Genomic DNA, 23,505 nt, shown 5'->3' with positions numbered 1-23,505 from the left:
CAAAAACCCAGAGAGAGGGTTTCTGTTTAGCCTTTGATTTTTGTTTTGTTTTTTAAGCCAGAGAAATGTCCGATTGTGCTCATAGTTTGTTGGAGAAGGCAATGGCAACCCACTCCAGTGTTCTTGCCTGGAGAATCCCAGGGACGGGGGAGCCTGGTGGGCTGCTGTCTATGGGATCGCACAGAGTCAGACACGACTGACGCCACTTAGCAGCAGCAGCAGCTCATAGTTTGTAAGCATACGTCACCAACTTTTATCTTCTTGCAAATTCCCTGTTCTCCCCCAGATTTCTTTTCTACTTCTGGCTGAGGAGGGGCTGGGCAACTAGGCAGCCGCATGCCTGAGTGGCTCGGGTGATAAACCTCATAGTTATTTTTCTCAATTAAGGTTTTCACTGACAATTTTACTGTTCTATTTTAAGCTTCCTCATTCCCTTGGTCCTCGGTACATATATCTGTGATAAATCTCATCCCGTCCAACCAGATTGTCTCCTCAGAATATAGACTAACCTATTTCAAAAAGCTCATCTCTCTCTTTCTCTTTTGGAACATAACACTTGAAAATGCGTTGAAACAGAAAGTAATTAAGCTTTAAAGGAGAGCTATAGAAGTGATTTATTCATGAGTTCACACTTATCCTTCTCCCAATCGACACCCATTTTATATTAATTTTCCTTTAGTGTGTATCTACAGCCTTTTTCTAAATCTTTACTACTAATAGAAACTTTTTATTCCACCCTTATTCCCTTCTGCTTGGCTCCAAAGGCTCTCATATGTGCTGAAAGGGATACACTGAGGGTACAGAACCACAATTTGGGAAATTCTGCTCTGAAATGATAATTCTCCCTAGTCACAACCACTGACTTTTATTAGGTTGTCAATTAGCTATTTCTTAATTAGGGAAAGAAAAGTTCTTAATTCATTTTTTTTTTCTGAAGTCATCTGGTGACAGAACACCTATGGAATGTGTATTGGGCTGGCCAAAACGTTTGGGTTTTTTCATAACATGTTAAGGAAAAACCAGAATCAAGCTTTTGGCCAACTCAATATCTTTTTCTTGCGTTTGCCAGGTGGTGCCAGTGGTAAAGAATTCTCCTGCCAATGCAGTAGATACAAGAGAAGATGGGCTCAATCTCTGGGTCAGGAAGATCCCCTGAAATAGAAAAAGGCAATCCATTCCAGTATTCTTGCCTGGAAAATTCTGTGGACAGAGCAGCCTGGTGGGCTACAGTCCATGGGACCGCAGAGAGTTGGATACAACTGAGCAACTAAGCACAACACAATACCTTTTTCTTAGGTCAGTGGAACTTGCATTCTACAGATAAGTAATTTCTACAGAGAAATTTCTATAGGCTCCCCTCTGTGACCCCAAAGGACTCACAGAAGAAGAAAGAAACAATGATAATAATACTTCCTTTATATTGTATAGTATTCAAAGCAGATTCACACACATCAATCCATCCAAGCTTTTAAAAAAACTGAGGCTCAGAGAGATTAAATAAAGGGCATTTTCAAGGTCACACAGCTAGCCAGTCAGTATCAGAGACCAGAATTTAAACCGTTACGTAATGGTTTCCATTAAAAAAAATCAATCTCAAGAATAGGACTATAGAGATCCAGCATTTTTCATTGACATTATGGGGGGTGGGGGGATGTCTTGTAAGCAATACTTATCAGCGACTGTGCTTTCCTTAGTTCAGATCTGTCCTGTGATTTATTTTTCTTATCACTTGACTGTCAGTTGAAAGCTGGGGTCATTTCATGTCTTTTCCTTCTTCTGTTAATTGGAGAGCATTGGGGAAATTATAAATATCATTTTAAAGCTGTGGTGGTTGGCATTGCTGTTTGTCTATTTGATTTTGTTGTTCCTGCGGTTTAAAAGATTATCTTCACTCAGCTGGAAATAAGCCAAGTGTCTATCAATAGAGAAGGGGTTGAATAAACTCTGACACATCCACACAATGGAGGACTGTGGGCTGTCAAAAGGAGGCCAGAGTATTTCTTCATATACCTGTAGAGTGAGCTCCTGGAAATATTGTTACATGAAGAAAGAAGTGGGATAAAGTGGTATGTATTGTGGGACACCATTTCTTTCAGAAAGGGGTGCATGTGTCTGTATTCGTTTATATTTTTTTCATCCGCCCCACTTCCCCACCTTTATGATTTTTTAAATGTAAGGACATTTTAACAAATAGTTTACCTATCTGTAGGATTCCCCTGTGATCCAGTTAGGAACAGGGAACAGTATTGGAGACTTCTCCAGATACACTTTGTTTTGTATATTTGACTTTGGAACCATCTCAAAATTATGAAATAAAAGAAAAAAAATTCCAAAAATCTAAAAACAGCTGGTGGTGTTACCCCCACACAAAGGAATAACTTCATGGGACTTTAACACAGTCATTTGTCTGAACCGCCTTAGTAGAACATATCCTAAAGACAAAAACACAGGCAAAGACATCCTAAACTGTTTTCAGTAACCTTATTGTTTGTATTAACATTAATATTTGTTTTCTAAAGTGATTGCATATAATAGGATAAAATATGGATTCACATTATTATTATTATGAGTATATACCCTCAGGCTAAAGGCAAAATGAACCAGAAACAAACATTGAATTCTAGTTAGCAGATTTGTTTTGACAATGATATGAGTTAGCAATTCAGAAATTACTTCCAGAATTTGTTAAGTAAATATATACTCTGCGTGTATTCTTCATATAATACATTTTTTTATACAAAATTAAGCTGCACTGTGCTTAGTCGCTCAGTTGTGTCCAACTCTTTGTGACTCCATGGATTGTAGCCCGCCAGCCTCCTCTGTCCATGGGGATTCTCCAGGCAAGAATACTGGAGTGGATTACCATGCCCTCCTCCAGGGGATATTCTCAACCCAGGGATGGAACCCAGGTCTCCCGCATTGCAGGTGGGTTCTGAGCCACCAGGGAAGCCCATACAAAATTATGTATGTACATATATAATTAAATATATATATGATTATATCATTTGATATATATATGTATTATATATATATATATATATATATATATATATATATATATATATATCAATGTCACAGAAAGGAGGCGCAAATACGGAAAAGACTGTTCTGAGGTATTAAAAGAAGCTGTAAGGAAAGCATTACAGCTACAAAATGCAAACAAATCCTAAAGAAAAGGTCAAATTTACCAATAAAGGTTCATTTACTTTCAATCACTTTTTGCTTCCTGGGGCTTCCCTGGTGGCTCAGCAGTAAAGAATCCACCTGCAACGCAGCAGATGCAGTTTTGATACTTGGGTTGGGAAGATCCCTGGAGAAGAGAATGGCAACCCACTCCAGTATTCTTGCCTGGAGAGTCCCCATGGACAGAGGAGCCTGGTGGGCTATAGTCCATGGGGTTGCACAGAGTCTGACTGACTCAGTGACTAAACCACCACCACCAGTGAAAAGCATTTGTATTTCACAGTAGCTTCTGTTTTCATCTTTTCGTAGACCAAAGTGCCAGTAAATTGTTTCTAAAAGGAAAGAAGTGGAGAAGGGCACAGTTCTTACCCTTGCCAGGTGTGTTCAATGGGGTCACAGTTGTCCAGGTAATTGAAGTGAATGATATCAGTTGGATGCTTGTCAGAAGACCTCCAGGGTGGGAGTTCTTTCTCCCCTGGGTGGTTCTTCTTTCTTGAAGAGGAAGAGGATTGGAAAGCAGATGAAGGAGACAGCTGGAGAACTGCTTCTAATGGGTTGAACATCCACGATCACAAACCCATCTTTACAGGTGTCTAGAAGGAGAAAATTATTTCTGTTCTCAAAACACTATAATAATAACAAAAGTAAAACAAAGAACATGGGCTTCCCTGGTGGTCTAGTGATTAAGAATCTGCCTGCCAATGCAGGGGACACTGGGTCAATCCCTGATCCAGGAAGATTCCACATGCCCGTGTGCCACAACCACTGAGACAGAGCTTTAGAGTCTGTGCTCTGCAACAAGAGGAGCCATCGCAATAAGAATCCTGAGTATGGAAGGTAAAGAATAGCCCCTGCTCACTACAGCTAGAGAATGCCCAAGGGCAGTAACGAAGACCCTTTGCAACCAAAAATGAATAAATAAATAAATCCTTTAAAAAAATCATTATTATCATCACCATGATGGCACTGATAATGGTGGCAGTGATTACAGCAGCCACCGACCCAGAGGTACTTGTATGTGCCAGGCACTATCAGGAAGTATTCCTGCATTATTATTTTTTGAGGGGGGTTATACAGTGAGGCATGTGGGATCTTAGTTCCCCCTACTAGGGATCGAACCTGCACCCCTTACATTGGAAGCACAGAGTCTTAACAATTGGACCACCAGGAAAGTCCCATTCCTACATTACTTTATTTAACCTTCATAATAACTTTAAAAGGTAATCATAACTGCTTCCATTTTACAGAAGAGAAAACTGAAGGTAGGATAAACTGATAAATTTTTCCACTACTACTGTGAAGACATAAGCAGTAAGACCCAGAGTCAGAATTTGAATCCGGGACTCTCCAGCTTCAGGCCACACAGTGAGCTTCTCTATCCTGCATCGCCACCTCTCCTGCCATATCATTATACAGTTATTCCACAACTGCAGTTAGTTTGTTCATAACAATATATGTTCTTAAAAACAGTACCCTGTTCTACCTATCTAAAACACAGAGACAATTTCCATTATGTAGGGGTAAACTATAGACTTTATCAATTATCAAAACTTCAGCCATTTCTAAAGAACTGGGAGATGAAAGTCTTTTTTTTTTTTTTTTGGAAAGTCTATTTTCTAATTGCCCAAAATGAAAGTCTGGTTTTCTTGTATATAAAATTCGTAAGGGTTTTTATGCGGTTGTAGCAACGGCACTCCACTCCAGTACTCTTGCTTGGAGAGTCCCATGGACGGAGGAGCCTGGTAGGCTGCAGTCCATGGGGTTGCTAAGGGTTGGACACGACTGAGCGACTTCGCTTTCACTTTCATGTATTGGAGAGGGAGGTGGCAACCCACTCCAGTGTTCTTGCCTGGAGAATCCCAGCGACGGTGGAGCCTGGTGGGCTGCCGTCTCTGGGGTCGCACAGAGTCGGACAGACTGAAGCGACTTAGCAGTAGTAGCAGCCTAAGGGAAGAGGTACTGCTATGTTGAGAAGCCATTAAAGCCTTAATTTTTTTTCTTTGAGAGATTAGGGAAGCTTTGCTCAGTAAATTGGTTTGCTTAAATTGTTTGTGAAAATTTTAAAATTCCCCAAGTTCCTCCAAGCAGAATCAGTTAGTTTCTTATCCTTGTTTCAACTGCTCTTTCTTTGTGCATATTTCTCTTACAGGATAGTACTTCATATTCAGTGTGGTAACTATCTGTTTGTCTGTGTCCTGGACCATAGACTAGGCTCCCAGAAAGTGGGGTTAAGACCATTGTACCCTTAGCAGCTAGCACATAACAGTATTTAATACATATTTACTGATTTAGTGAGTGATTGTAAATAGTAGAGGAAGAAGACATTTTACTTTTATATAATTGATGGCTCATTACTAGATTAGTGTTCAGTGTTTTGTGTGAATCCTGGCAACCCATTCCAGTACTCTTGCCTGGAGAATCCTCATGGACAGAGGAGCCTGGTGAGCTACAGCCATGGGGTTGAAAAGAGTTGGACACGACTGAGCAACTAAGCACAGCACAGTGCGGATCTCACTTAAAATGGACATTCAAGGACATTCAACCCCTGGTGGTCCAGTGGTTAGGACTCCACACTTTCACTGCTGAGGGCAGAAGTTCAATCACTGGTCAGGGAACTAAGAGCTCAAGTCACACGGGGTGGCCAAAAAAATAAATAAGATGTACATTCATTTCATTTTTCTGAGTTTATATTGAATGAAATCTATTTTTGCTGGAAGAGGTCTTGTTTAACACCACTGGTAATAAAGAATACATGATAATAAAAAAGCAATTTCAGGGGAGAAAATTTAGGCATGAATGCTCATAACTATATACATAAATAAACATTAATTCTGAAAAGTACAAAATATTTGACCCATTAACAGAATAGATAATAATGAAAACTGATGACTTTTCTGTTAAGTAAACAAAAACTTTGTTCCCTTTACCCAAAGCCCTTTGAGACTTTTTTAAATGGCAACTGATGAAAAAATTTTAAATGCTTTTGTTTGCATATATTGAAATAACCAGACATCTTTTCTCTTTTATTCTGTGAATTACATGGACTGATTTTTTAATATTATGCCAACCTTACTCTCCTTGGATACATCCCACTTGGTCATCATGTATTATTCTTTTTTTATATCTTACTGGGTTTAATTTGCCAATTTTTTCTTTAATAGAAAAACTGAAATTTACTATAACAAACTACTCCCTAAAGAAATGAAATACTAAGCGACAATGTGGCAATTTTCTTGTATCAGAACTATTCATCATCTTAAAATAGGTGTGTGTTAGTTGCTCAGTCATGTCCAACTCTTTATGATCCTATGGACTGTAGCCCACCAGGCTCCTCCAACCATGGGGATTCTCCAGGCAAGAATACTGGAGTGGGTGGCCATTCTCTTCTCCAGGGGATCCTCCCGACCCAGGGATCAAACCTGCATCTCCTGCATTGCAGATGGATTCCTTACCATCTGAGCCACCAGGGAAGTGTATAAATAGTTTCAGGAAAAAGAGTTATTGTTGAAGACCAAGTATTAAAATTAGTATTACATACAATACTCAAAACCTTTTTTCATTCTACAACCTGGTTGATCACTTTTCTGTCCTCTGTCCCAGAACAGCCCACGCGCCAGCTATTGAAGCCTTTCCCTGGCTATGAGTGACGTTGAATGAGAGTTAAGGAAAGCCTTGTGATAAAAGGAGTCATAGCTATTGTAATTTTTAAAATAACTCTTCCACCACTGCACTTTACATATTTCTTTTTAAAAGAAATTCTCCTGAAAAACAGCCATCATTGAAATCAGAAAGATTGCTTTTATCATTGTAATTATAACAATATTAATTATGCACTTTATTACTATATTAAATGTAGAGGGTTTCTACTTCAAGTAAACACAATAAAATGAAACGTAAATGAGCATGTTAAGAGCTAACTAGTCATATTTCAAAAGGATTCTCCAATTCAAAAAGGACTCACTGCAGCTTTTCTATAAAAAAAAAATCCCCTTGGTTTTAACAATAATTTTAAAGTTGTAATTTACACACAATTTTCAGGAAGTCTTCTATTATACAAAACAATGCACAACTCTGCATGTATATAGATCATGCCATAAAGAAAAAGCTCATAAAAATTTCCCATAAGTTATCTAATTAACTGTGACTATAAGAACGAACATAAACATTGGTTACAATGCATAGAAAACCACTAGAAAAATTTATGCTCATACTATTTACTGTTTACAATTCTATGTAAGGACTTTACATTGCTGGTTTCTAAAGTGAAAAGAACTTTAATATGTCCATTATGCCCTTTCCTAATTACTAATTTTTTGCAGACTTTTCTGTATTAATGATAGAAACATAAACTTCAGTTTGCCTGGTAGAATCACAGAAAATTTGAATTAGTTAAGTAAAATTTGATGACCCATAGGTAATAAATACTGCACATTACCCACAGAATCCCAGTGTCAGAATTGTGTACTGTAGGCATCAGAGACACAGAAATCCAGGAATCTGGAGAGAATGAGGAGCTCCAAGTCCTAACCTGGGTGGAACTGTGGTTTGTGAGTGTCAGATGACTTTCAACGAACATGGATATCTTGAAAAGAGCTGTTAAGTTCTTAGAACAAGGGAATTTTGAAGTCATGGTATATTTCTTTTGAACCAATGGCCTTCTCCAACTTAGTTCTAGAATTCCTAAGTAGCTGATGTTAATAATTCTTCTTTTCCCAAATTTACCTTGGGCTTGGTAACATGGAGTTCTTTCACCATTTGAATATAATGCTTCTTCCATACACCCTGCTCATAGGGAGTTGGGGAGACATTGATGTACCAGTTAAACTGTAAACATTTTAGCATCCAGAGCTGATCCAGTTCAGTCAAATTCTTCCAATGCCAGCTCACCTGGAAAAACAATGTTAAAAAACTGTTCAGTTTACATGTCCACTTTCTCTAGGTTTTGAGCCGTCACCCTGGTACTGAAAGAACTTTTTTATTTTTTTTCTGGAATGGGTTGCCATGCCCTCCTCCAAGGGATCTTTCTGACCCTGGGATCGAACCCACTTCTCTGCACTGCAGGCGGATTCTTTACCACTGAGCCACTGGGGAAGTGGATTCATGGATTCATTCGTGAACGAATCAGAGCAAACATAATTTTAACTAGATAAACCAGGCCTGGAATTCACAAGTAGTTTCTTTTTGGTCCTTTTCCTCCAAATCACAACCAAGTTACCTCTTACCTGAAGTGCTTCCTAACCAGGCAGGAAGATTTTTTTTTTTAATTGGAGGATAATTACAACATTATGATGGTTTTGCCATACATTGGCCATAGGTATACATGTGTCCCCTCTAACCTGAACACCACTTCCACCTCCCTCCCCATCCCATCCCTCCAGGTTCTCACAAAGCACTGGCTTTGGGTACCCCTTTTTCTTTTCTTTTTTAAATGTTAATTCAGACAGAATCCAAATCAACTAATATTTATTGAGCACCTATTAACCATCCTTGTCACAACCTGAAGGGTAGTATAATTAATATTCTCTCCTTGCAAATGGGGAAACTAAGCTTCAGATAAGACTCTGGAACTTCCTAAAGATCTCTGGCTATGCCAAAGCCTTTGACTGTGTGGATCACAATAAACTGTGAAAAATTCTGAAAGAGATGGGAATACCAGACCACCTGACCTGCCTCTTGAGAAACCTGTATGCAGGTCAGGAAGAAACAGTTAGAACTGGACATGGAACAACAGACTGGTTCCAAATAGGAAAAGGAGTACCTCAAGGCTGTATATTGTCACCCTGCTTATTTAACTTCTATGCAGAGTACATCATGAGAAACACTGGGCTGGAGTAAACACAAGCTGGAATCAAGATTTCTGGGAGAAATATCAATAACCTCAGATATGCAGATGACACCACCATTATGGAAGAAAGTGAAGAACTAAAGAGCCTCTTGATGAAAGAGGAGAGTGAAAAAGTTGGCTTAAAGCTCAACATTCAGAAAACTAAGATCATGGCATCTGGTCCCATCATTTCATGGCGAAATAGATGGAGAAACAGTGGAAACAGTGGCTGATTTTATTTTTCTGGGCTCCAAAATCACTGCAGATGATGACTGAAGCCATGAAATTAAAAGATGCTTACTCCTTCAAAGGAAAGTTATGACCAACTTAGATAGCATATTAAAAAGCAGAGACGTTACTTTGCCAACAAAGGTCCATCTAGTTAAGGCTATGGTTTTTCCAGTAGTCATGTATGGATGTGAGAGTTGGACTGTGAAGAAGGCTGAGCGCCGAAGAATTGATGCTTTTGAACTGTGGTCTTGGAGAAGACTCTTTTTTTTTTTTTTTTTTTTTTTTTAGGGTTTTATTTTATTTATTTTTTTTTTTAATTTTATTTTATTTTTAAACTTTACATAACTGTATTAGATTTGCCAAATATCAAAATGAATCCGCCACAGGTATACATGTGTTCCCCATCCTGAACCCTCCTCCCTCCTCCCTCCCCATTCCATCCCTCTGGGTCGTCCCAGTGCACCAGCCCCAAGCATCCAGTATCGTGCATCGAACCTGGACTGGCAACTCATTTCATACATGATATTTACATGTTTCAATGCCATTCTCCCAAATCTTCCCACCCTCTCCCTCTCCAACAGAGTCCATAAGACTGTTCTATACATCAGTGTCTCTTTTGCTGTCTCGTACACAGGGTTATTGTTACCATCTTTCTAAATTCCATATATATGCGTTAGTATACTGTATTGGTGTTTTTCTTTCTGGCTTACTTCACTCTGTATAATAGGCTCCAGTTTCATCCACCTCATTAGAACTGATTCAAATGTATTCTTTTTAATGGCTGAATAATACTCCATTGTGTATATGTACCACAGCTTGCTTATCCATTCATCTGCTGATGGACATCTAGGTTGCTTCCATGTCCTGGCTATTATAAACAGTGCTGCGATGAACATTGGGGTACTCGTGTCTCTTTCCCTTCTGGTTTTCTCAGTGTGTATGCCCAGCAGTGGGATTGCTGGATCATAAGGCATGTCTATTTCCAGTTTTTTAAGGAATCTCCACACTGTTCTCCATAGTGGCTGCACTAGTTTGCATTCCCACCAACAGTGTAAGAGGGTTCCCTTTTCTCCACACCCTCTCCAGCATTTATTACTTGTAGACTTTAGGATCGCAGCCATTCTGACTGGTGTGAAATGGTACCTCATAGTGGTTTTGATTTGCATTTCTCTGATAATGAGTGATGTTGAGCATCTTTTCATGTGTTTGTTAGCCATCTTTATGTCTTCTTTGGAGAAATGTCTATTTAGTTCTTTGGCCCATTTTTTGATTGGGTCATTTATTTTTCTGGAGTTGAGCTGTAGGAGTTGCTTGTATATTCTCGAGATTAGTTGTTTGTCAGTTGCTTCATTTGCTATTATCTTCTCCCATTCTGAAGGCTGTCTTTTCACCTTGCTAATAGTTTCCTTTGATGTGCAGAAGCTTTTAAGGTTAATTAGGTCCCATTTGTTTATTTTTGCTTTTATTTCCAATATTCTGGGAGGTGGGTCATAGAGGATCCTGCTGTGATGTATGTCAGAGAGTGTTTTGCCTATGTTCTCCTCTAGGAGTTTTATAGTTTCTGGTCTTACGTTTAGATCTTTAATCCATTTTGAGTTTATTTTTGTGTATGGTGTTAGAAAGTGTTCTAGTTTCATTCTTTTACAAGTGGTTGACCAGAGTTCCCAGCACCACTTGTTAAAGAGATTGTCTTTAATCCATTGTATATTCTTGCCTCCTTTGTCGAAGATAAGGTGTCCATATGTGCGTGGATTTATCTCTGGGCTTTCTATTTTGTTCCATTGATCTATATTTCTGTCTTTGTGCCAGTACCATACTGTCTTGATAACTGTGGCTTTGTAGTAGAGCCTGAAGTCAGGTAGGTTGATTCCTCCAGTTCCATTCTTCTTTCTCAAGATCGCTTTGGCTATTCGAGGTTTTTTGTTTTTCCATACAAATTGTGAAATTATTTGTTCTAGCTCTGTGAAGAATGCTGTTGGTAGCTTGATAGGGATTGCATTGAATCTATAGATTGCTTTGGGTAGTATACTCATTTTCACTACATTGATTCTTCCCATCCATGAACATGGTATATTTCTCCATCTGTTAGTGTCCTCTTTGATTTCTTTCACCAGTGTTTTATAGTTTTCTATATATAGGTCTTTAGATTCTTTAGGTAGATATATTCCTAAGTATTTTATTCTTTCCGTTGCAATGGTGAATGGAATTGTTTCCTTAATTTCTCTTTCTGTTTTCTCATTATTAGTGTATAGGAATGCAAGGGATTTCTGTGTGTTGATTTTATATCCTGCAACTTTACTATAGTCATTGATTAGTTCTAGTAATTTTCTGGTGGAGTCTTTAGGGTTTTCTATGTAGAGGATCATGTCCTCTGCAAACAGTGAGAGCTTTACTTCTTCTTTTCCAATTTGGATTCCTTTTATTTCTTTTTCTGCTCTGATTGCTGTGGCCAAAACTTCCAAAACTATGTTGAATAGTAATGGTGAAAGTGGGCACCCTTGTCTTGTTCCTGACTTTAGAGGAAATGCTTTCAATTTTTCACCATTGAGGATAATGTTTGCTGTGGGTTTGTCATATATAGCTTTGATTATGTTGAGGTAGGTTCCTTCTATTCCTGCTTTCTGGAGAGTTTTGATCATAAATGGATGTTGAATTTTGTCAAAGGCTTTCTCTGCATCTATTGAGATAATCATATGGTTTTTATTTTTCAATTTGTTAATGTGGTGTATTACATTGATTGATTTGCGGATATTGAAGAATCCTTGCATCCCTGGGATAAAGCCCACTTGGTCATGGTGTATGATCTTTTTAATGTGTTGTTGGATTCTGATTGCTAGAATTTTGTTAAGGATTTTTGCATCTATGTTCATCAGTGATATTGGCCTGTAGTTTTCTTTTTTTGTGGGATCTTTGTCAGGTTTTGGTATTAGGGTGATGGTGGCCTCATAGAATGAGTTTGGAAGTTTACCATCCTCTGCAATTTTCTGGAAGAGTTTGAGCAGGATAGGTGTTAGCTCTTCTCTAAATTTTTGGTAGAATTCAGCTGTGAAGCCGTCTGGACCTGGGCTTTTGTTTGCTGGAAGATTTTTGATTACAGTTTCAATTTCCGTGCTTGTGATGGGTCTGTTAAAATTTTCTATTTCTTCCTGATCGAGTTTTGGAAAGTTGTACTTTTCTAAGAATTTGTCCATTTCTTCCACGTTGTCCATTTTATTGGCATATAATTGTTGATAGTAGTCTCTTATGATCCTTTGTATTTCTGTGTTGTCTGTTGTGATCTCTCCATTTTCATTTCTAATTTTATTGATTTGATTCTTCTCCCTTTGTTTCTTGATGAGTCTGGCTAATGGTTTGTCAATTTTATTTATCCTTTCAAAGAACCAGCTTTTGGTTTTGTTGATTTTTGCTATGGTCTCTATTGTTTCTTTTGCATTTATTTCTGCTCTAATTTTTAAGATTTCTTTCCTTCTACTAACCCTGGGGTTCTTCATTTCTTCCTTTTCTAGTTGCTTTAGGTGTAGAGTTAGGTTATTTATTTGACTTTTTTCTTGTTTCTTGAGGTGTGCCTGTATTGCTATGAACTTTCCCCTTAGGACTGCTTTTACCGTGTCCCACAGGTTTTGGGTTGTTGTGTTTTCATTTTCATTCGTTTCTATGCAAATTTTGATTTCTTTTTTGATTTCTTCTGTGATTTGTTGGTTATTCAGCAGCGTGTTGTTCAGCCTCCATATGTTGGATTTTTTAATAGTTTTTCTCCTGTAATTGAGATCTAATCTTACTGCATTGTGGTCAGAAAAGATGCTTGGAATGATTTCTATTTTTTTTGAATTTACCAAGGCTAGCTTTATGGCCCAGGATGTGATCTATCCTGGAGAAGGTTCCATGTGCACTTGAGAAGAAGGTGAAATTCATTGTTTTGGGATGAAATGTCCTATAGATATCAATTAGGTCTAACTGGTCTATTGTATCGTTTAAAGTTTGTGTTTCCTTGTTAATTTTCTGTTTAGTTGATCTATCCATAGGTGTGAGTGGGGTATTAAAGTCTCCCACTATTATTGTGTTATTGTTAATTTCTTCTTTTATACTTGTTAGCATTTGTCTTACATACTGCGGTGCTCCTGTGTTGGGTGCATATATATTTATAATTGTTATATCTTCTTCTTGGATTGATCCTTTGATCATTATGTAGTGACCATCTTTGTCTCTTTTCACAGTCTTTGTTTTAAAGTCTATTTTATCTGATATGAGTATTGCTACTCCTGCTTTCTTTTGGTCCCTATTCGCATGGAAAATCTTTTTCCAGCCCTTCACTTTCAGTCTGTATGTGTCCCCTGTTTTGAGGTGGGTCTCTTGTAGACAACATATGCAGGGGTCTTGTTTTTGTATCCATTCAGCCAGTCTTTGTCTTTTGGTTGGGGCATTCAACCCATTTACGTTTAAGGTAATTACTGATAAGTATGATCCCGTTGCCATTTACTTTATTGTTTTGGGTTCGAATTTATACACAATTTTTGTGTTTCCTGTCTAGAGAATATCCTTTAGTATTTGTTGGAGAGCTGGTTTGGTGGTGCAGAATTCTCTCAGCTTTTGCTTGTCTGAAAAGCTTTTGATTTCTCCTTCATACTTGAATGAGATCCTTGCTGGGTACAATAATCTGGGCTGTAGATTATTTTCTTTCATCATTTTAAGTATGTCTTGCCATTCCCTCCTGGCTTGAAGAGTTTCTATTGAAAGATCAGCTGTTATCCTTATGGGAATTCCCTTGTGTGTTATTTGTTGTTTTTCCCTTGCTGCTTTTAATATTTGTTTTTTGTGTTTGATCTTTGTTAATTTGATTACTATGTGTCTTGGGGTGTTTCGCCTTGGGTTTATCCTATTTGGGACTCTCTGGGTTTCTTGGACTTGGGTGATTATTTCCTTCCCCATTTTAGGGAAGTTTTCAACTATTATCTCCTCAAGTATTTTCTCATGGTCTTTCTTTTTGTCTTCTTCTTCTGGGACCCCTATGATTCGAATGTTGTAGCGTTTAATATTGTCCTGGAGGTCTCTGAGATTGTCCTCATTTCTTTTAATTCGTTTTTCTTTTATCCTCTCTGATTCATTTATTTCTACCATTCTATCTTCTAATTCACTAATCCTATCTTCTGCCTCTGTTATTCTACTATTTGTTGCCTCCAGAGTGTTTTTAATTTCACTTATTGCATTATTCATTATATATTGACTCTTTTTTATTTCTTCTAAGTCCTTGTTAAACCTTTCTTGCATCTTCTCAATCCTTGCCTCCAGGCTATTTATCTGTGATTCCATTTTAATTTCAAGATTTTGGATCAATTTCACTATCATTATTCGGAATTCTTTATCAGGTAGATTCCCTATCTCTTCCTCTTTGGTTTGGTTTGGTGGGCATTTATCCTGTTCCTTTATCTGCTGGCTATTCCTCTGTCTCTTCATCTTGTTTAAATTGCTGAGTTTGGGGTGTCCTTTCTGTATTCTGGCAGTTTGTGGAGTTCTCTTTATTGTGGCGTTTCCTCGCTGTGTGTGGGTTTGTACAGGTGGCTTGTCAAGGTTTCCTGGTTAGGGAAGCTTGTGTCGATGTTCTGGTGGATGGAGCTGTATTTCTTCTCTCTGGAGTGTAATGAAATGTCCAGTAATGAGTTATGAGATGTCTATGGTTTTGGGGTGACTTTGGGCAGCCTGTATCTTGAAGCTCAGGGCTGTGTTCCTTTGTTGCTGGAGAATTTGCTTGTTATGTCTTTCCCTGGAACTTGTTGGCCCTTGTGTGGTGCTTGGTTTCAGTGTCGGTATGGAGGCGTTTGATGAGCTCCTGTCAGTTAATGTTCCTTGGAGTCAGGAGTTCCCTGGAGTCAGGGATTGGACTTAAGCCTCCTACTTCCAGTTATCGGTCTTAATTTTACAGTAGTTTCAAAACTTCTCCTTCTATACAGCACCACTGATAAAACATCTACGTTAAAGATGAAAAGTTTCTCTACTGTGAGGGTCACTCAGAGAGGTTCACAGCGTTACATGGAGAAGAGAAGAGGGAGGAGGGAGTTAGAGGTGACCCAAATGAGATGAGGTGGAATCAATAGTGGAGAGAGTGGGCTAGCCAGTAGTCACTTCCTTATGTGCACTCCACAACTGGACCACTCAGAGATGTTCACGGAGTTATACAGGGAAGAGAAGAAGGAGGCAGGAGACAGAGGTGGCCAGAAGGATAAAAGGGGGAAATGAAAAGGCGGGAGACAGATCCAGCCAGTAATCAGTTCCTTAAGTGTTCTCCACCGTCTGGAACACACAGAAATTCACAGAGTTGGGTAGAGTAGAGAGGGGTTAGGGAGGAGATACAGGTGACCTGGTGGAGAAAATGGAGAGTCCAAAGGGAGAGAGAGCAGTCAAGCCAGTAATCTCGTACACTAGTGAAAAATGGGTCCTGAAGATTGGGTTCTTAAAGGTACAAAATTGGTAACAAATACATAAAAACAAAAATTAGAAATTAGAGTGGAGTTTGGAATTTCAAAAATGCGATGTTAATGAAAAGGAGAAGGAAAAGAAAGAGAGAAAAAACGAACAAAGAAAAACAAACAAGGTCGTGAAAGTAATAAAGAAACTACAGGTACAAAATTGATAACTAATACCAAACAGCAAAAATTAAAAATCCAGAGTAGAGTTTGGAATTTCAAAAATACAACGTTAAAAAAAAAAAAAAAAAAAAGAAGAAGAAGAAAAATAAAGAGAGAAAACAAACAAACCAACAAAAACAATGTCGCAAAAATTATAAAGAAAATACAGGTACAAAATTGATATCAAATACCAAAAAGCATAAATTAAAAATCTTGAGTAGAGTTTGGAATTGCAGATATACGATGCTATATAAAAGAAGAAGAGAAAGAAACAGAGGAAAAAAAAAAAAAAGTCACAGCAATTATGAAAAAAACTATAGGTACAAAATTGATAACATATATCAAAAGGCTAAAATTAAAAATCTAGAGTAGAGTTTGGAATTTCAAAAATGCAATGTTAAAGAAAAGAAGAAAAAGAAAAAAGAAAAAAAAAAAAACCACGGTCAAAAAATTATAAAATATATATATGAAGTTTGCTGAAGAAGAAAAAAAAAAAAAAAAAAATAGGGTCTTTTTTTTTTTTTTTTTTTTGCAAAGTAATAGTTATAAAAGTGAAAATTAAAGGACAATAGAGGACTTAAAAAAATTTTTTTTAATTAAAAAAAAAAGAAAGAAAGAAAGATTGATCGTAAAAATAGTAAAAATATATCTAGGTCTTTCTCTGGTTTTATTGTGAGTATTGTGGGTTCAGTTCATTTTTGGCAGTTCCTTAGTCCGACTTATATTTCTCAAGATCTATAGGCCCCTTCCTATGTAATCCGTAGTAACCACAGGGTTTTAATCTATGGCCTGTAGCTTCCAAGGCGTTTCCCTCTGTTAGAGCTTCTTCTGTTTGCTGGTCTCTTCAGTGTCTGGTTCCCGCCCTGACACAAAGGGGACGGTGGAGGACCCTATTTTTTTTTTTTTTTTTTTTTTTTTTTAATTTAGGCTCACTTGTTCAGCCGCGCTGTGGGGAGGGAGGGAGGGATGCTGCAAACAGATAACACTGGCGTGCGCTCGAAGTGCCTCGGCCACACTGGGTCTGCCCCCGCTCACGGCGCGTGTAACCTCCCTGCCCACACTGCTTGGGCTCTAGGTTGTTCCGCCGGGAACAATCAGAGGCCGGCCCTGGACTGAGCTCCCAGGTCCAAGCCGCTCAGGTTCAGGCACTCGGGTAGTCCTCAGAGGCGCAGACTCGGTTGGGCCTGCGTTTTGTGTTCTTCCCAGGTCGAGCAGCTCAGGCGATGAGGTGCTTGGCGGGCGCCAATGCTGCGACTTATCGCCTCCCCGCCACTCGGTTATCTGGGTGTAAAACCGGCGCACCTTCTCAGGCAGATGTTGACCGTCCAGACCCCCAAGAAGTTTTAGTTAGCAAAGAAGCCTGCTTACAGTTTTATAGATAGTGTCTCTCTGGGGCTGCGATTGCCCCCTTCCGGCTCTGGTTGCCTGTCACCGGAGGGGGAGGTCTGCAGCCGGCTATTTCTGTTCAGTCCTTTGTTCTGTGCGCGGGCCTGGCGGTGTCTTAGGTTAGGGCTGGCTTTTCGCGTGGTAGATATCCCACAGTTTGGTTTGCTAGCCCAAATTAGTTCGCTCAGATAGCGCTCAGGACATTCGGCCCGATTCTTACTCTAAGGGACACAGCCCGTGCCGCACTTCCCTGCCCAGCCCCCGCTTGCTAATGCCATGTGCAGGCGTCTGCGCTGCTTGGAGAAGACTCTTAAGAGTCCCTTGGACAGCAAGGAGATCCAACCAGTCCATCCTAAAGGAGAACAGTCCTGGGTGTTTATTGGAGGAACTGATGTTGAAGCTGAAACTCCATTACTTTGGCCACCTGATGCGAAGAGCTGACTCATTTGAAAAGACCCTGATGTTGGCATAACCAACTCAATGGACACGAATTTGGGTAAACTCCGGGAGTTGGTGATGGACAGGGAGGCTTGGCATGCTGCGATTCATGGGGTCACAAAGAGTCAGACATGACTGAGTGACTGAACTGAACTGAACCGAACCGAACTGAAGGATCTCTGGGAGCCTGTGTATGAACATTGTATGAAGGCTACAGAAACTCCAGTTGGCACATTGCTTATTTTTTTCATGATATGCTTCTGTTTTCCTTCCATTCTTATGATTTAACTAAATATATAAAGGGAACACAATGACTAATACTATATTTGTGTGTCCTAAATAGCCTTTAAGATTCAATAGAGCATTAAGTATTTGTCCTGGGGACTTTCCTGGTGGTCTAGTGGCTAAGATTCTGTGCTTTCAGTGCAGGGGGCCAGGGTTTGATCCCTGGTTAGGGAACTGGATTCCATGTGCTGCAACTGACACCTGGTGCAGCCAAATTAATACATTTTTTAAAAAGTATTCTGTACATTCCATTTTCATAGCATTATGGTCAATCCTACATATCCAGCAAATGGTGGAGGTGACCCTATTATGTGTAGTAGCTTTTAAAATAATTTATTCCAGGTCTTAGTAGAAACTAGAGTCAAGTCCATATATAAAGTTGAGACTAGGCATTCCATGTCTCTTATCATGAATTGCAGAGATGATAGCTAATCTTCACATTCATTTCATCCTTGGAAAACTGGCCTCTTTTTCAAGGTTAACTCAATAATAAATAATGTTTGAATGCCCCCAAAAGGAGCAGAACACTCTGTAATGGAGCTCGCTACCCATCCATCTGTTTATCTGTCTCTCTTCCTCCCTCCTTCCATCCATTGTGTACGGAGTTTCTATTACATCCAGGATTATTATATGAAGATAAGACATGTAGGGGAGAGGGAAGCAGAAGGGGGGCACAATTAGGAGAAACAGTAGGTTCAGGATCTAGATGGAGGAAAAGGCTTAGAGGATCTGATACAACACTGCAGGCAGAAACAGAGATCACAACCACTTTGTGCAACCCAGAATGAAACTGCACTGCCCTTAATCCTCATATGGTTAGTTAATTAAATCAAGACGTGGAGTTTGGGAGGGAGGGGATGGGGAGAAAAGTTTTTCTCAATTCCCACCCTTTTCCTCTTTTGACTTAGATTGGGTTTAGACCTGGGTAGTTAAGTTGGGGTTCCCCCCTGCACTGGGGATAGATAAAATTTTTCTTTGTTTTGCTGCTTTTTGTTTGTTTAAAACTAAATAGGAATGAGGAAAGTTGAGGGTAGGTAAGCTCTTTCAAAACTGTAAGACAACCCCCACCACATTTTTAAACAGCTCAAAGCTCATCTTGGTGCAGTGACTTTATTGTTTACTTTAAATCTAGCTAAAGAACAATTGCCTCACAGTCAGTTCTGGGAAATAAAATACAATGCTGAAATCTACCAAGATTGACATATGGTACACATGGATGATAAGATTATCTATTTTGTATCACATCTCCCTGGAATGATAACATTCTCATTGTGAAAAGCATGGAAAATTCTGAGAAACCTGAAGAAAAGCAATACCCAGAACCCTGTCAATCAGAGATGACCAAACATTATCAACAAGCTGGTAGAGTTATTTTCCTTTCTGTTTTTCAGGTATATATGAAAGCAAAATCGGGAAACTGCATGCAATTTAAAACCATGCTTTCTTCATTTGACACATAATAAGCATCTCTGTTCTTCCAAAACATGTTTTCTTATGACTGCCTAATAATTCATTATATGGCGGAATGATACTCTATTACTAGGCATTTAAAACACTATGTTTTTTTAAAAAACAAATTGTTTCAATTTTAGAATAATATGTGTACATCAATACTAAATTCAAAGATACCAAGGGGCACACTGTAAAAAAAGTAAAAGAAAAAAAGCCTCTCTCATCCTTGTCATCTAGCCACTCATTTCCCTCCCTGAATGTAACCATTGTTACTGGCTTCTTGTGTGCCATCCAGAAGGGCAACAAATATGGATACATTCTTTTATTCTTCCAAAGTGGTAGGATAATTCTGCACCTTAGTTGTTTTATTGATGACATATTGAGGAGATAGTTGCAACCAGTCTGCTATTAGCAGACATTTCCACTTTTTCCAGCCTTTTGCTGCTACAAACAATGATGCAATATTCTTCAGTTCAGTTCAGTTCAGTCTCTCAGTTGTGTCCGACTCTTTGCGACCCCATGAATTGCAGCATGCCAGGCCTCCCTGTCCATCACCGACTCCTGGAGTTCATTCAGACTCATGTCCATCGAGTCAGTGATGCCATCCAGCCATCTCATCCTCTGTCGTCTCCTTCTCCTCCTGCCCCTAATCCCTGCCAGCATCAGAGTCTTTTCCAATGAGTCAACTCTTCACATGAGGTGGCCAAAGTACTGGAGTTTCAGCTTTAGCATCATTCCTTCCAAAGAAATCCCAGGGCTGATCTCCTTCAGAATGGACTGGTTGCATCTCCTTGCAGTCCAAGGGACTCTCAGGGGTCTTCTCCAACACCACAGTTCAAAAGCATCAATTCTTCGGTGCTCAGCCTTCTTCACAGTCCAACTCTCACATCCATACATGACCACTGGAAAAACCATAGCCTTGACTAGACGAACCTTTGTTGGCAAAGTAATGTCTCTGCTTTTGAATATGCTATCTAGGTTGGTCATAACTTTCCTTCCAAGGAGTAAGCGTCTTTTAATTTCATGGCTGCAGTCACCATCTGCAGTGATTTTGGAGCCCCCAAAAATAAAGTCTGACACTGTTTCCACTGTTTCCCCATCTATTTCCCATGAAGTGATGGGACCGGATGCCATGATCTTTGTTTTCTGAATGTTGAGCTTTAAGCCAACTTTTTCCACTCTCCACTTTCACTTTCATCAAGAGGCTTTTTAGTTCCTCTTCACTTTCTGCCATAAGGGTGGTGTCATCTGCATATCAGAGACATGGCTAAAAACTTTTTAAAATTTTTTAATTAAGAAAAATAAGACTACCTTTGGTCAGTAGTTCCACTTCTTGGAATTTGTCTGATGGGTATACTTCAACACATGCCAAATTAGTTCCAGAAAAACATCTATTTCTGCTTTATTGACTATGCCAAAGCCTTTGACTTTCTCCTGGCAATCTTTATTCCAGCTTGTGCTTCTTCCAGTCCAGTGTTTCTCATGATGTACTCTGCATATAAGTTAAATGAGCAGGGTGACAATATACAGCCTTGATGTACTCCTTTTCCTATTTGGAACCAGTCTGTTGTTCCATGTCCAGTTCTAACTGTTGCTTCCTGACCTGCATACAGATTTCTCAAGAGGCAGTCAGGTGGTCTAGTATTCCCATCTCTTTCAGAATTTTCCACAGTTTATTGTGATCCACACAGTCAAAGGCTTTGGCATAGTCAATAAAGCAGAAATAGATGTTTTTCTGGAACTAATTTGGCGTGTGTTGAAGTATACCCATCAGACAAATTCCAAGAAGTGGAACTACTGACCAAAGGTAGTCTTATTTTTCTTAATTAAAAAATTTTAAAAAGTTTTTAGCCCTGTCTCATGGCATGCAGGATCTCAGTTCCCCGACCAGGGCTCAAACTCATACCCTTGATAGTGAAAGCCACTGCATCGCCAGGGAATGTCCAGGAATCTTTATTTAAAAATTGAGTACTACCAAATTGCTGTCCTTGGTGTTTGCATCAATTTATCTATGAAGGTGCAACATATGAAGGTTCTTGTTTCCCCTCACCCCTAACAATATAAAATGTTATCATTAAAAAAGAAACTAAAAAAAGAAAAAAAGAAACTTAATCCATCTGATCACAAATGATGGCATGAAAATGAGGCTAAGCATTTTATCTATTTTAGAAACATCTGCTTTTCTTTCTGTGAACTATTTGTTCACTTCCTTTGCTCATTTTTCTGCTATGCTTTGCTTTTACTTTCTTGTTAATGTAGATTTATAGTCGTTCTTTAAAAAATAAGAAAATTACCCCTTTGCTGGCAATAGGTTTTCCCCCCGTTTATTTTAATTTTTTTTGGCCACACTGCAGCAGCTTGTGGGTTCTTAGTCTCCTGGCCAGGGGTTGAACCTGAGCCCTCATCAGTGAAAGCACTGAGTCCTAACCACTACCAGGGAGTTCCCTCCTGTTTACTGTCTGTATTTATTTACAGTTTTCTTCTCTATGGAGAAAATTTTAATTTTTATAATCACAACTTAAAATCTTGCTTTCTTTATTTATAAAGCATATATAATATATATACAAATTATATAAAATAAATAAAGCAATATTTTAAGTTATACATTTTCTTTTCAGGCTTTGAATATTATAGATTACTCACAAAGTCTTCTTTCCCTAGATTTCCTTTAATTACATTTTTTTTCCCCTTTAGTCATGCCTGGTGGCTTACAGGATCTTAGTTCCCCAAACAGGGATTGAACTTCTGCCCTCAGCAGTGAAAGAGCAGAGAGTTAACCACTGGACCAGGGAATTCCATCTTTTGAGTAGGGAATGGTTTCCCATAATTTCATATCAATCTTTTATCCTTCTAGAATTTTTTTCCAGATACTGCCCGGTTGTCCCAACACCAATTATTAAATACGTCATCTATCTTACTGCATTCATTTTCTTAATTTTTTTTTTCATTTTCTTAATTTTAAAAACTAAAGTTACCATGTGAATGCACAGTAACAGGTAATTTCTGGTCTTTCTAGTCTATGAATGGAGAAGGCAATGGCACCCCACTCCAGTACTCTTGCCTGGAAAATCCCATGGATGGAGGAGCCTTGTGGGCTGCAGTCCACGGGATCGCTGAGAGTTGGACACGACTGAGCAACTTCACTGAGCAACTTCAGTTTCAATTTTCACTTTTATCCATTGGAGAAGGAAATGGCAACCCACTCCAGTGTTCTTGCCTGGAGAATCCCCGGGACAGGAGAGCCTGTTGGGCTGCCATCTATGGGGTTGCACAGAGTCGAACATGACTGAAGCGACTTAGCAGCAGCAGCAGCAGCTAGACTATGAAAAGAAGTCAACAAAATGACTATCAATTTTATATCTTAAAAAATATACTTGAATACACCATGGAATTACTTGTAAGAAAATAATGGTCAGATGCTTTTCCAACCTGTGAGCACATTTGCCCACTCTGAACTCCTTTAGTCTCACATGCTTCTGTATTTATCACATTAGCACCTTATTTCATGCTTTTCTATTTATGAATGGCCTGCACTTTACACTTTAAGTTTTACTATGGTCCTCTGCTGTGCAATATAAGACTATTCTGATGATGAACCATTATATACATGTGTATGTATTTCCCCAACTGGCTAGTACTATTTTACGGACACTTAGCGATGGCTTACTTTTTCTCCCCGTTGAGCACTGAGTGCACAGCCAGACACAAAGAGATGGGGCCAATCCAAACTGTGCAAACGAAACGTGGTGAGTGTCTTGTTGGTGCTTGGTTTTGTATGCGTGCTTTCTTTTTTTTTCCTCAAGTTTCAGTGTTTTCTAGGCTGTCTTTACAAAACTCCAAACATTGCTTCTTTATCTGTACCTGTACACAATGACAAAGGCTTCGGGGGTCCAGGAAAGAAAAGATGTATAAATATAACACCTTTGGGAGCTTGGTAGTAAAATCCAGAGCTTCTGCTGGAATTTTCTCCTGAAGCTTTCGACAGCAGAACTTTTGCTATGACAGGGAGCAGCGTTCTAACAGGACTGTCAGGATTCTTCTCCTCTGAGTGTCCGTCCATTTGTCAAACTGGAAAAAAAAAAGCAA

At 39.0% G+C, this 23,505-nt stretch overlaps 1 pseudogene; it reads right to left on the bottom strand.

The window, feature by feature from the left end:
* Positions 1–1,634: 1,634 nt before the first annotated feature.
* The window catches only part of LOC129644402 (F-box only protein 16-like), a 41,688-nt pseudogene continuing 19,817 nt past the window's right edge, over positions 1,635–23,505 (bottom strand).

Source organism: Bubalus kerabau, chromosome 2 (assembly GCF_029407905.1).
Source record: "Bubalus kerabau isolate K-KA32 ecotype Philippines breed swamp buffalo chromosome 2, PCC_UOA_SB_1v2, whole genome shotgun sequence".
Taxonomy (NCBI): Eukaryota; Metazoa; Chordata; class Mammalia; order Artiodactyla; family Bovidae; genus Bubalus; species Bubalus kerabau.
The sequence above is the reverse complement of the archived record's forward strand: the minus strand, read 5'-3'. Positions and strand labels throughout refer to the sequence as shown.